Here is a 12,498-nt window from a genome sequence, read left to right as displayed (position 1 = left end):
GGACCAGATAAGATCCAGCCCGGGGGTCGCAGCCTCTGTCCCTCAACCGGCGTCCAATATCTCTAACCAGCTTCTTGGCCTCGGCGCACCATGGCCCAGCCGTCTCGACAGCGACTGGAATAAAGTCATACACTGGTCCGAGGTTGGCGTATTTCCCATGTTTAAACTTAGCAGCAGCCTCAGCCGCTGCACCTGCCTTCTTACTTGTGTGGCTGACATGAGTGGGAGCAAAAGTACACACACATGTGGCATCCCACAGCAGGCTCCGACCTTTTGCCCACGGGACCAGTGTTAGACCGTCCGGCCTTTTGCCATCTGTACGGCTTAAACCAGGGGGTTCCAAAATACAGGGTATGTTTGCCGAGACCAAGGCGCGTCGAATCAGCTCATTAATAGCTTGGTGCCTAGGTATTCGTCCCACACACCGCACACAACTGAGACCGTGGTGCCCATTAAATTCGACCATTGCTCCACAAGGACATCTGTGGGGCTCACATACTTTACTTCCAAGCCGTAAGGCAACGCTCACCCTCACAGTGTCATTGTCTAGCAACGTTCCTAAGTGGGGCGATGGCAACGCGTGTAGCCAAGCCCCTGACTCGGGCTCCGCAACAGCCTTCAATCGTGCCGCATCTGCCCCAAGAGCGCCGTCCAACAAACTCGTATGTATATTTTTACAGAGAATGTCGTCCCAAAGCCTTTGTGATGCAAGATTCTCCGGTTGTAAACCTTCTGGAGAGCGAAAAGACCACTCAACTAGCGCCTCACGAACAAACGGAACGTAGATACTGCCACCATCTAAACATAACATTTTAGCGACAAGTACCGACGACGCGTGAGCCGAGGCAAGAAAAGCGATAACCCCGACATCCTGCATGGCACGGACTCCTACACCCCCATAACGAATGGGAAGTGTTGCCTGCCTCCACTGAACCTCATCGAAGTGTACGTTCAAGATGGATTCGAGGCCCCGCCTGAGTACACCGTCGAAGTCACTGACATCTTGCCTAAAAAACCAAGTAGGCGCCGTCCTTAGTGTATACATTATGCGTGGCATCGCAAAACAATTGCGTAACAGAACCAGAGCCACATGCGCCGACAACTGATTTAATAGCTGTAAGGAAGAGTCCAGCGCCGTCGTCTTCGCCTGGAGCACCGAGCTCACCCCGTTAGGGAAAATTGGAGCTCCAAGGAGACAAAATGTTGACTTGTTAAGTAACCTGATGCCGGGCAACACTGACTCAAAATCTGATAGGGAAGTGTGCGTTAAGGAGCCGCAAGGAAACAGCTCACACTTCGAGGAATTAATTTCCAAACCGAGGGACCGCAACGCCGGCAAGAGCCTAGCGATATCATCAAGGACGGCTCCAGAACCACCTCCTATAGTGCCATCGTCGAGATACCAAACATTCAAGGGTGATTCCAAAGCCGTGATTGCACTCTGCATTGCTAGGCAAAAAACGAGAGGGCCCAAAGGGTCGCCTTGCTGAGCACCGACCTGCGAAGCGATCTCACTGCCATCATAAAAAAGGTTGCTAGGGGAAGAATAACACTGAAACAGGAAAGGGTATAGTGACGGAGTGTGATTTTTAACTTCTTTTAAGATTACATCCCTTTCAACAGTGTTAAAGGCATTCTTTATATCCAATTTTACAATGACTGTGTCACTATGTTCGTGCGCCATGGCAAAATGCCTAGTTGCATGGATCGCTGATTCACATCCCAACGGCGTACCAAAACCCACTTGACATGGTTGAAGGAAGGTTGCCATCTCATCCCTAACAGCACGACAACCCAACTTGGCAACCAGTCGCCTAATCGTGGTCCCAATGGCTATTGGCCTAATTCCCCCATCCTTTTTTTCCAAAGCACATAGAGACGCTCCATAAAGATAGGGACTAACCTGGGGATTAAGCATGCCGCGTAGAAGAAAGTTGGATAGCTTAGTCAGCGACTCGAGTAATCTAGGCCCATTATCCCCAGCACAATGAGAGGTGAGCTCCTTAAAATGTTGAGGCCGAAGACCATCTAAGCCAGAAGCGGAACCGCTGTAAAAGGACCCAATGGCATTAGTTACGTCTGGTACTGAGACCGTGAGGAACGGGGTGGTCAAATCTGGCTCAGGTGGGAACACCAGCGGTCTGGATGGCGGAGGATGCTTGTCCATTAAAGCCCTTAAAGTTTCAGCATTAGATGGAGCCAGAGTTGAGTCCGACAACAAGATACGAACTGCACCCCTCAGATCACCATCGTGGACCTTGGCTTCTATTGTACGGCAAACTGACCGTGGCTTTTGATTAACTTCGTCTGTAAAATACATATTAAGGCTATCTATATTTTCCTTGACCTGCGAGGTCAAAGACTTGCCAGCGCCTCCCCCAGGAACCCTCAAAGCTGTAAAAGCAAATGAGAGAAGCGCAAACCAGTCCCTGACCTCGTTTGATCGCAGACAGGCCTCTATTAATGCGGATAGTTTGCCGGCAGCGAGATTTCGGGCTCCCTTTGGAATGTGTTTTAGCACTCTGATATGCCTCTTTAACGTCGGGAGACTGTCAAGCCCAGCATCACTCGAGCCTGTGACAGACGCAATCCTTACAGGGGAATCGGCGTGCACGTCCTTATGGCACCGACTAATATGCACATTAAGACCGCGGGGGGCTACATATAACTTAGACAGGCCAGGGCAGTGGGGACAGGGAACTTTAACGGGGCTTTTCATTATAATCACACTGATACAATATCGTTCGTAACTAAAGACACTAATAAAAAGATACTAAAATAATAACTTATGGATACTATTTTACACACAATACAACACAGAAAACGACTTAATAGTACAGTACCTATCTAAGAAATTAATAAAAAGGATATAAAAAGAGTCAACGTAAGGAAATACGGCGGGCCGATCCAACTTCTGGCATCCATCATACCATCATCATAGCGCCATATTTCAGCACTCTCGGTCATAGAACGGCATGCTCGTCTTATTAGATCACAACATTATTTACACAATAGCATTACAAAAATTGGTCGAACACACGAAAAATAGTTGTTTACAAACATTGAATTTTTTCCTTGACACATGTCACATTGGCCGGGTGCGCTGCCTCGCACCATAGTGGCCCGGGCTGCGGTCTACGCAGAGAAAAACCTGTTGTTGTTCCAACTCACTCAGTATAACTCACCCGTTGGGGGCCAGCTACAAAGCTGACAACTATAATCTCAGTGTTTTCTTAAGAGGGGAAGAATAGCTTTGCGATCCTAACGAAATAACGGTACTTTTTATATGAAATTCCATTTCGGGAGAAAACGGTTTCCACTAACTAAAATCTAAACAAATCACTTTGATTTTTAACCGCCTTAAAAAAAGGAGGTTCTCAGTTTGATTATATCGATCACTTCAGCATAATATATTCAATTCTAGGTTTATAGATTTTGCTTGAAAAAAAAATTTGTATTCCAAATTTAAATAAAGGAAAACCTATAAGCCTAGTTTTTCATTGTGTCAAAAACATACTAAAAAATCATAGAGAATGGAAATGGAAAATATTTAAATGTGGAAAAACGTTTCCTCTTTTTGACGAGTACGTGGAATACTTTCCTCTTTGTAAAATAAACTCCGAGCGACTCCGTTATGTCCATGCTCCATGGTTGCGGACAGGCATGTTACGATACAATATACGTATATGTAATACTCCATTCTGTACTGTACCGAGTTGTTGAATTCTGCCGTCAATATCAAATAATCTTGCATTTCCTAGTACATCGTAGCTTTGAAATGTAACTAAAGCCAAGAGCAGTAAAACTTGGCATATCTTGTAAATCAATACAGAACTGGTATCCTCTACGTTCGTAGGGCCTTCCGCAAACCACGTTCGGCGTGTCCCACTCTCGAACCACTCGCTACGCTCGTGGTTCAATTTTGGAATCTTTGCTCGGGTTAAACAACAACTTTGTAAAACAAATATTAACTATTTTATATTTATGAACTCGATTATGCCAAAGTTAAAGTGTTTCGTTTTGTTTTTGGATATTTTTTACAGGAAGTTATTAGATACTGTTAATTTTTTGCGGTTGTCAAAAATCATTAATGAAAATGTCTTCCTGTAAGTGCGGACTCTTATGCCATCATAAGTGCTGTTATGTAAACACAAATCCAATTGTAACATAACTACTATATTTTAGTAGTATAGTTCATGTCATCCACGATGTCGTGCAGATTTGTCAAATCTAACCTTTAATTACATGGCAATACGAGTCAAAGCACGCGTCGTCGTGACTGACACGATCGATACCGGTACGATATCTAGCTATGCAATATGCATCCTGAGCTATTTAATTGAACCAGCAGCATGTAGGTAATGCTGATTCATCTGGGCATAATCTTCGCCATAATTACAGGTAGACGAGAGCAGCTGCCCTCCTACACATGATGGGTTCACGCATGTATTCACCTATTGTTTCAATTCGAACACATAATAAGCAGACGCACGTTAGCTGTCTCTGTCTCAATACAAACAATAACTTAATATAAGCGCCTGTTCAATTCCGTGTAGCAATATGTAAGATGTACGAGGTGCTAATCCATACGGGTGGGCGCTTTTGTTCATAAATAAATATGTTTTTGTCAATAAATTCATTATAGATACAGGCTATTATTAGAGAACATTATTCCTTGAGTACATTTTGATAAAATTGCTTTGGTTGTTTTATTAAAGTCCATTTATCTATCAATGCTATCATCCAGTAAGAGGTTATTAGTATTTCAAAAGACCAAGTTACTAAAAAGCCTGTAGAAGCAAAAACAAATCTACAGCTCTTGATATTGAAAGATGAAAAGTTTGCACTCGAAACTCAAAAAGTCACTCAGCGCATCCAACTGGGTGAGTCTCAGAGTTTGTCAACACTCAGGGGTCTAAACTCATAATTCCAATAAAATTAAAGACTAGAAGCGTTCCGGCAAAGTTCACAAAAGGATCATTAAAAGTTTGCGATGAAATCATGAAAATTGCCCATTAGCAGGGGTCGACAACAGCCGTGAACGTTTCCTAAGCAAACACCAGTGCACGGATCGGAAACTCTAATTATTCTTGTTTGACGACTTGAGGTCCTCGCTCTTTCGGACTTGGAAGTCACTTCATTAGCGTTTGTCTTTGAGAATTCTATTAGCTCGTTAAGATTATTAAAATTTTAATGGATGGTTATTAATCAGAAAATCTTCCGAGCAATATGTTTTAGAAAATTTAGCTGATTTTGAATTTCTATGATAAAACTTCGCTTAATGGCTCTCTGATTGAAGAGCTGAATTTCGTTGACTTCCAAACTTCTCATTTCTACCACCGATGGAACAGAGCATATTGCATAGTATTACGTTTACAATGCGAGATGCTGTTTGTGTGTTTGTAGACTTTGTAGGTACATGAATTATTTTTCCGGTTATCTCCATAATCTGAAAAATATTTGTCATAAACCAGTAATGGATCTGAGATTCACCATATATGTATAATGCTGATTGCTATCGGAGGCTTTTAAAATTAAAAATTTCAATATTAAGGCTTGAGCTATTTTAATTGACATTGTAAGTAAAGGAACAAAAAGGGACGTGATGGTTGAATTGTGCTATTCATCTACCGGGCTGACATAAACAAAAGGCAGATAGTTTGCAAACGGTAGCGGCGCCGTTCAATTTCCGACCGCACCGCAGAGCGGCGCCGCGCGTGCCGGCATACGTGATGGACAATTTTCACTTCGAAAAAGTCTTAAGTACTCTTAAATTTTAGTGAACATAAGCTGTTTTTAAATGGCTAGTGGCTACACTTGACTATCTACATCAAATGGCATGGGCCATTTAAACGATAGAGGATATCTAATGCATGTAAGTACACTTGTACAGTCAACACCAGTTATATTGGAGCGGACAAGGTTTTCACAAATATCTGAACAAAAGGTCTGTCATGAAGCTGTTTAAAAACATGCACTTTGCATGTTTTTAAACAGCTTGGCGGCTCCGATATATCTGATGGCAACTGTACCTACTAGTATTATGATACCTTGGTTTTGACAAGGCATTTATTTCAGCCTATTTCTTTCACTTTCATCTTTTAGAAAATACGAGTAGGTAATGAAATAGGCTTCAAATAGGTGATAATAAGAATAGATCTTTCAAGCTTTGTTGTGGTTTTTCAAGCATCTGTTTCTCCTTCAGTTTTTTTTTACCAATCCAATCATGTAATGTAATGTAGGTAGATATTAGAAGAATGTTTTTCCTAGATAAAACTAATCACAATCGACTAAGCATTTCTTTGTAAGAGCATAATTAAAAATTCCGTCTGGCTTTGCATTGTTGCCTTAATAAAGAGAATAAACAATGGCGGAGAATCAATGGGAAAATAACAAATACCGAAGCAAATCAGACGTGGCTACATCGCTTGCAAGGAAAAGTGGGGAAAGCGCGCTCTCTGTCGGTTCGCTAATTGTTCTTAGGTTCCGTATTTAAGTTTTTGTCTGACAGCGCAACGCAAAGAACGGTGTTTATCAGTCTATTTGTGACTTTGTGGCACTGCACTCTAAATACCAGATTGATGATTGATTTGACAATTTTGAGATGTATATTGCGAAAAAAAAATCGTCTTCGAATCATCCAGTTAGGATTTGAAAATGGGAATTAAGCAGTAGATTTGAATTTTTTTTAGGGATTTGATAATTCATAGATAGTTTCAAGTCTTGTCAAACGCAACGGAATCTTGAAATTATAAAATTGAGTAACAAAGAAATGAACATAATTGATTTACGAAGCTTTCGATGATTAATTAATTTTAATTGAAATACAGAAGAAGGTGTCTTCTGCTTAATAAAAAGTATGCGCCGTACTTACTTCGGTTAGAATTAGAACCTAACTAATGGCTAGAGGCAAGATAACTGATAAAGTTAGTGTAAAAAAGGTTCATAACCAAGGGAACCCCGCAAGCTCCCCGTTTCCCGTATTGAAAATCCCCAACGACAGGCATCAATGCAGAACTTTCTTCATTTGCACCGCTTTAAACAACGCCGAGTTGCCTATTAGTTGTTTCCAATTCCACCGACAGTCAGACCGAGTTTGTTTTTAACTTTTTATCGCGATACATGAACACGAGCGAGGCGGGTTTTATCACAAAAAATAGGCACAAAAGTTGTTGTAAACATAAAACACAAAAAAATATATTAGTGGTAGTCGCTGGCCAAGCTTTTGTCAAACACTGTTTAAAATCATGAATACAACCACGCATTTACAACCCCTCTGGTGTTGCAGGTGTCCATGGGCGGAGGTAATCGCTTACCATCAGGTGATCCGTCTGCTCGCTTGCTTCCTATATCATAAAAAAAAGAATAACCTATATGTGGTAAAATAGTCAGTTATCGTTTTTCTTTACATTCTAAAAGTTAAACCGTGTCGTAATAGGTATGTCAAGTAAGTGCTCTAAATTAATGAATGATTTTGCTCTTTGTGAAGAATAAACTCAGAAAACAGATATAAATAAATTCCATCTATTATCGAACAGTCTGGTATTGCTTATTTAACTCACGTAACCCGCCCCGCCCTTTCTAATTCCATCCATTCTAAATCTATATCCAAAACAAATAGCCCGTTTATAATTAATTTTGTTCACAAAAGGATTGAGACAAGACCCGTTTGTCTCGGTTATCGAAATGCTCTTTTATCTGTTTCCTATTTGCAATTTTATGTCTTTTCGTTGTGGACGTAGACGCCATTAATTTTCTTCTGCGAGATGTTTTATTTTTTGTTTTGTTTTATCGACATTGTCGTTTAATTAAACTGTCAAATTGCAGGATTGGACAAACTGAAGAGAGATCTATATTCTGTTTTTTTATTGCGTAGACTAAAATGACATTTCATGTGGTACTAAGAAATGTCATGTCTTACATATGAAACGTCATTTTAGTCTACGGAATAAAAAAGAGACCTTACATCATGTGGCTGGTGGCTGATATAGCAGTAATTGTCACAAAAATTGTTTAGCTCTCGGCCCGATTCGAAGAATGAGATACGATAAGGATAAGTTCTGGTTTGTATGTCGTATAAATGACAGAAGCAGCTCGATTCCGGTAACCAATGTATAGAAATATCGTAAATAATCTTGTTGGGATTACAGCGGAATCGAAATAAACTTAATATTTTGATATGTTGTTTAGTTATCGATCTTTTAAAGATCTCCAGATCTTAAACGTGTCTTATTCATTCTTCGAATCGGGCCGTCTGTCTAGACGCGCAACAGTAACTAGACGTCATTGGTGATAGACAGATCGGGAGAGTTATAAAAATTCCCAATGTTTTAATTGAGATTATCTGTACTAAAACGATAATACACTTTCTAGTCGCATATTAGATGCTGTGTTGAGCGGTTACTGACAGTATATCATCTTTGTTAAGTGCATATTTAAAATTATGGATTGTGATAACTCTCAACCTTACAAGTCTCTTCCTTATTATTTTGCACGTAATCACCGTTTCTAAAATGTAGTAAGTGTCCACCTAAATGCAGTGTTTTAATGAATGAAGTAAGCACTTGTATTACGAGGCTTGTAATATTATCTAATCTAATAGGCACCAGTATTCAAACAAATGATCTCACCTTCCCTGAAATGCGTCCGGAAGGCTTCAGCGATCGATTACCGTTTTATTTGTTTCGGGCATGAAAATGACACTTTACCGTAACGGAACGCATTATTCATAAGCCGGTGCGGGGTGTCCCGGGGGACGCAGTTTAATGTCCAAATTTGCATACCGCAGTATCTGGTGGGAGTGCAGATGAATTCAGAACGCTTGGGCGAAAAGTTGAAAAGATCAAGCAAATTATACGTGCACTGTTTTGAAGGTAAAGTATCTTGTGTTCCATAGCAAAACAAGTTCCAATGTCAGACTACAGTAAAATCCGCTTAATACGACTTCCCGCGTTATATGCCATTTTACATTGGTCGTTTAAACTTATGTTGGCTGCGCTCTCTCGAAGGCAATAGAGTTTTCAACCAGACTTAGTTACTCCTCTTACTCATTACTTCAATAGAAACCCGTCTATAAATCGATAATCAAGGATTAACGTCATAAAACTATAGTTTGGTTTTTAAATAAAAAGGTTACTTAGTCAAACTTCCCCATAAGCGCCCTATAGGCGCGGCTTCATCTCAACCGCACCTGCATACTGTAAAATGAAATATCATCTCATAACATTAAATGGCGAAAAGAAATATAAGTCCCGCGTCACCCGTCCCCGGCGACACTTCCAAACAATTAGACGGAGCTCGTTAACTTTACGCCGATTTCCACCGGTTTTTTCCCGTTTTAGTAGTTCATAAAAAGTAAATTTTGCACTGGGACACTTGGCTCGTTTCGGGAGATAGAATGGCTGGCGACTGTCATTTGTTTTAATTATTTTCGATAAAAAATGCATACGTAAATAGTTAACTAAGTGTACTGGGTTTTTCAAACGCTTCCAAACAGACGGAGATCGTTCGTTATCTATATACCGATTGCCAACGGGGTTTTCAATTTTTAGAAGTTTACAAAACGTAATTTTCGCACTGAGAGACTTGGCTTGTTTTGAAAAACGATCGGCGTCATTTGTTTTAAGTCTGTTTGATAAAGTAATGTAGATATTGTGTTGTCGTAAAGTGATGCATAAACTAAACAGTAAGCTCGTCGGACATACACCGGGTTTTTGAAACAATTACATAAGTAGGTGAAGTTGATCCAGTACCCCTAGTGTAAATTTAGTCGATAGCGAAACGTGACGTACGCGTTTGCGTTAAGTCTCATTTTGTATGGGTTTTTAAACAGCGCGCCAAGCGGGGCGTTTTGGAAAGTCAAAGATCTCATATAAAATGACACTTAACGCAAACGCGTACGTCACGTTTCGCTGTCGAAAATATTTACACTAGGGGTACAGTTTTCTATCGGTTTTTCCTTGACTTTACCTTATCTTTTAAGTTCCTAAATGCATATTTGCGAGACTTGGCTATTTTCCAAAGATTAAAGTTTAAACTTGTACATAAGTATTGCAATATTGTGTCCCCATGAAGAACACTTCATAAGTTAATAATACTTTCATGGTTTAATTTAGATTTCCCAAACATATCCCGACCTCATTCATTTAATGTAATTATTTTGATTTTAGTATAACGACTAAATAAATATGAGAAATACATATAAACAAAGAACGGTATTTTTGGCTATTGATTATATACTGCTGATTGCGGCAAACCCACTAACCAATAGCCATACAATTTTTGTCCTACTTTACAAAATAGAACAAAGTGGTTAATAGAAATAACCCCTATAACGTAGGTAATAAAATACAAAGTTAACATTTTGATTCGGTGTTTTGTTAAAATTTCCATGGCAACCATTTGTGTACGCCTGAGTTCGGTGAACTTGTGGTAGGCTCAGTCAAAGGAAACGATGACATACTTAGAAACCACTTAGATTATATGTTGATACAGACCTACATTGTATATTTTACTCGTTGACATATTTTTAAATGATTGATATACAATAAACAAGTCTGGATAGATTTTTCTGAGAAATATATAATTATTGAGTCTACTTTGAATTTAATATGCCGGGATAACTGAGGTTACTTGAATTAGTTTTTCCAGGCGTATTGAAAGTACATATTAATTGTTTCTGGTACCAGATATGATTGACCTTAAATTAATTGTATGGTATAATGAGACGTTGGCTTTCTCTCTCTATGCCTGTTCTACCGTCGTCTGTACAATACAATGGGGAATGTTCTGAAGAACTTTTGAATTGGTGCCACCGTCGCGTTTTTATCACCGCACCTCCCGCCAAAGGAAAAAAGCTCATCCTCACTTCCTCGACACGTGGCAAACCAAGAACAAGCGGGCATTTTGCTCGGCTTTGCCCAGAACGTGCAAGTTGTGGAATGAGCTACCTTCTGAGGTGTTTCTCTTGCACTATAGCAAAGTTCGGCAACGCATAAGTGGCTCCTCTGATGTTGCTTATGTCCATGGGCGGCGATGACTGCTTCCCATCAGGTGGCTCCTCTGCTCGTTTGCTGCCTATTACATAAAAAAAAATAATTGGCAGTTACCGCCAACATTTCTACGAAGATTTTCATTTCAATAACAAGTATCTTTGCTGTATGGGAGATTATACGCGACCTTTAATTTTTAAAGTTTATTGTGATAATTTTAGTTTAAACTACGTACCTACGCCAATTCTCGGGATTAGTTGCCAAGCCACGGCTAATAGGAGCCTGGGGTCCCCCAGGCTCCTATTAGCCGTGGCAAAATTCCGAGACAAACGCGAGGAGGAAGAAGATGGTGACAATTTTGTTTTTCTTTTTACGTTTTGCTAAAAATAGTACTTATTTTAATATGTTGAACTATACCTAGTTCAACATATTAAAATACCCAATGTTTTCCACTAAGTAAATAGGTAGTCAGAGGACATTCAATTGGCATTAAAACTAGACCTGAACGTACAGCATGTGCTAATAAGGGAATTGACATAACGCAGGGTGCACGCGGCACCGCCAGCCGCGAAAGATTTTTATTTGAGCAACTTTTTATCCAGCCACCCTGTCTGCGGCCTCAGCAAATACCTAGTTTCGTACATAGGGGTAGTGTGTTTGACGAACTTTGGGATGAAAAATTAGTTCAACTGGGCATAAAAAAAAACTTACATACAAGTTTTTTGATCAAGCCAAGAATTACCTGGTTTTTACATTTTGGCAATCCCACGCAGCAGATTGCCAAAATGTAAATTTATATATCTGATTGTTTTATAAGACATTTGGTAAAATTCCAACAGTATATATTGATAATTGTTTCTACAGTAGACCAGAAGTTAACCGCCAAGGAAAATAAATTTAGTGTGAGAAATTGAATTGAGTAAAAAAAATTATAAGATTCAGTCTGTTATCTTTGTGGTTGAACTCCAGATTTAGCATTCAACCACAGTTACTTTCTCTCAAAGTAATTTGGCAAGAACTCTAAACCAAGTTGCATTTACGAGTATAGTCCGACTGGGTAGTTCGACAGCAGCGGCGCCAGTAACTTCCCAAATCAAATACCTAAACTGTCGGCTCCAACAAGGTTTAACTCATTTCCCGGACACCGTCCCAATATGTGGTCCCGGGGCGAAGGTGAACGGATCGATCATTCATTCATTCTTTACCTGGATTCCGATTTCAAATTGGAATGGCGTTTTGAACAAGTGAGTGGTGAGGGCGGAAAGCTGGCGATTTTCGTTTTTGTACGACTACTTTGACGTTGAAGTGGTTGCTGTTAATGCCGAATTGGTAATCCTTGGAACTTATATTTAAGTGTCATTTTATAAAAACTGCATATACCTAAATATTATTACTAACTTGTCAATTAATATCCCAATAGGAACTCGTAATAAAATAAATGAAGAAAATAATATCAGTGAAGTTTTATACAAATTGACTTAGTGAATAGTGAACACAAATACTGAGC

The 12,498-nt window shown here is 39.8% G+C and overlaps 1 protein-coding gene across 3 annotated transcripts in view; it reads left to right on the top strand.

Annotated features, from left to right (window-relative positions):
* The window catches only part of LOC133525931 (protein sprint), a 474,626-nt gene that overhangs the window by 28,704 nt on the left and 433,424 nt on the right, over positions 1-12,498 (top strand). The gene's annotated exons all lie outside the window — the stretch shown is intronic.

This window comes from Cydia pomonella, chromosome 15 (genome assembly GCF_033807575.1).
Source record: "Cydia pomonella isolate Wapato2018A chromosome 15, ilCydPomo1, whole genome shotgun sequence".
Classification (NCBI taxonomy): domain Eukaryota; kingdom Metazoa; phylum Arthropoda; class Insecta; order Lepidoptera; family Tortricidae; genus Cydia; species Cydia pomonella.
The sequence above is the reverse complement of the archived record's forward strand: the minus strand, read 5'-3'. Positions and strand labels throughout refer to the sequence as shown.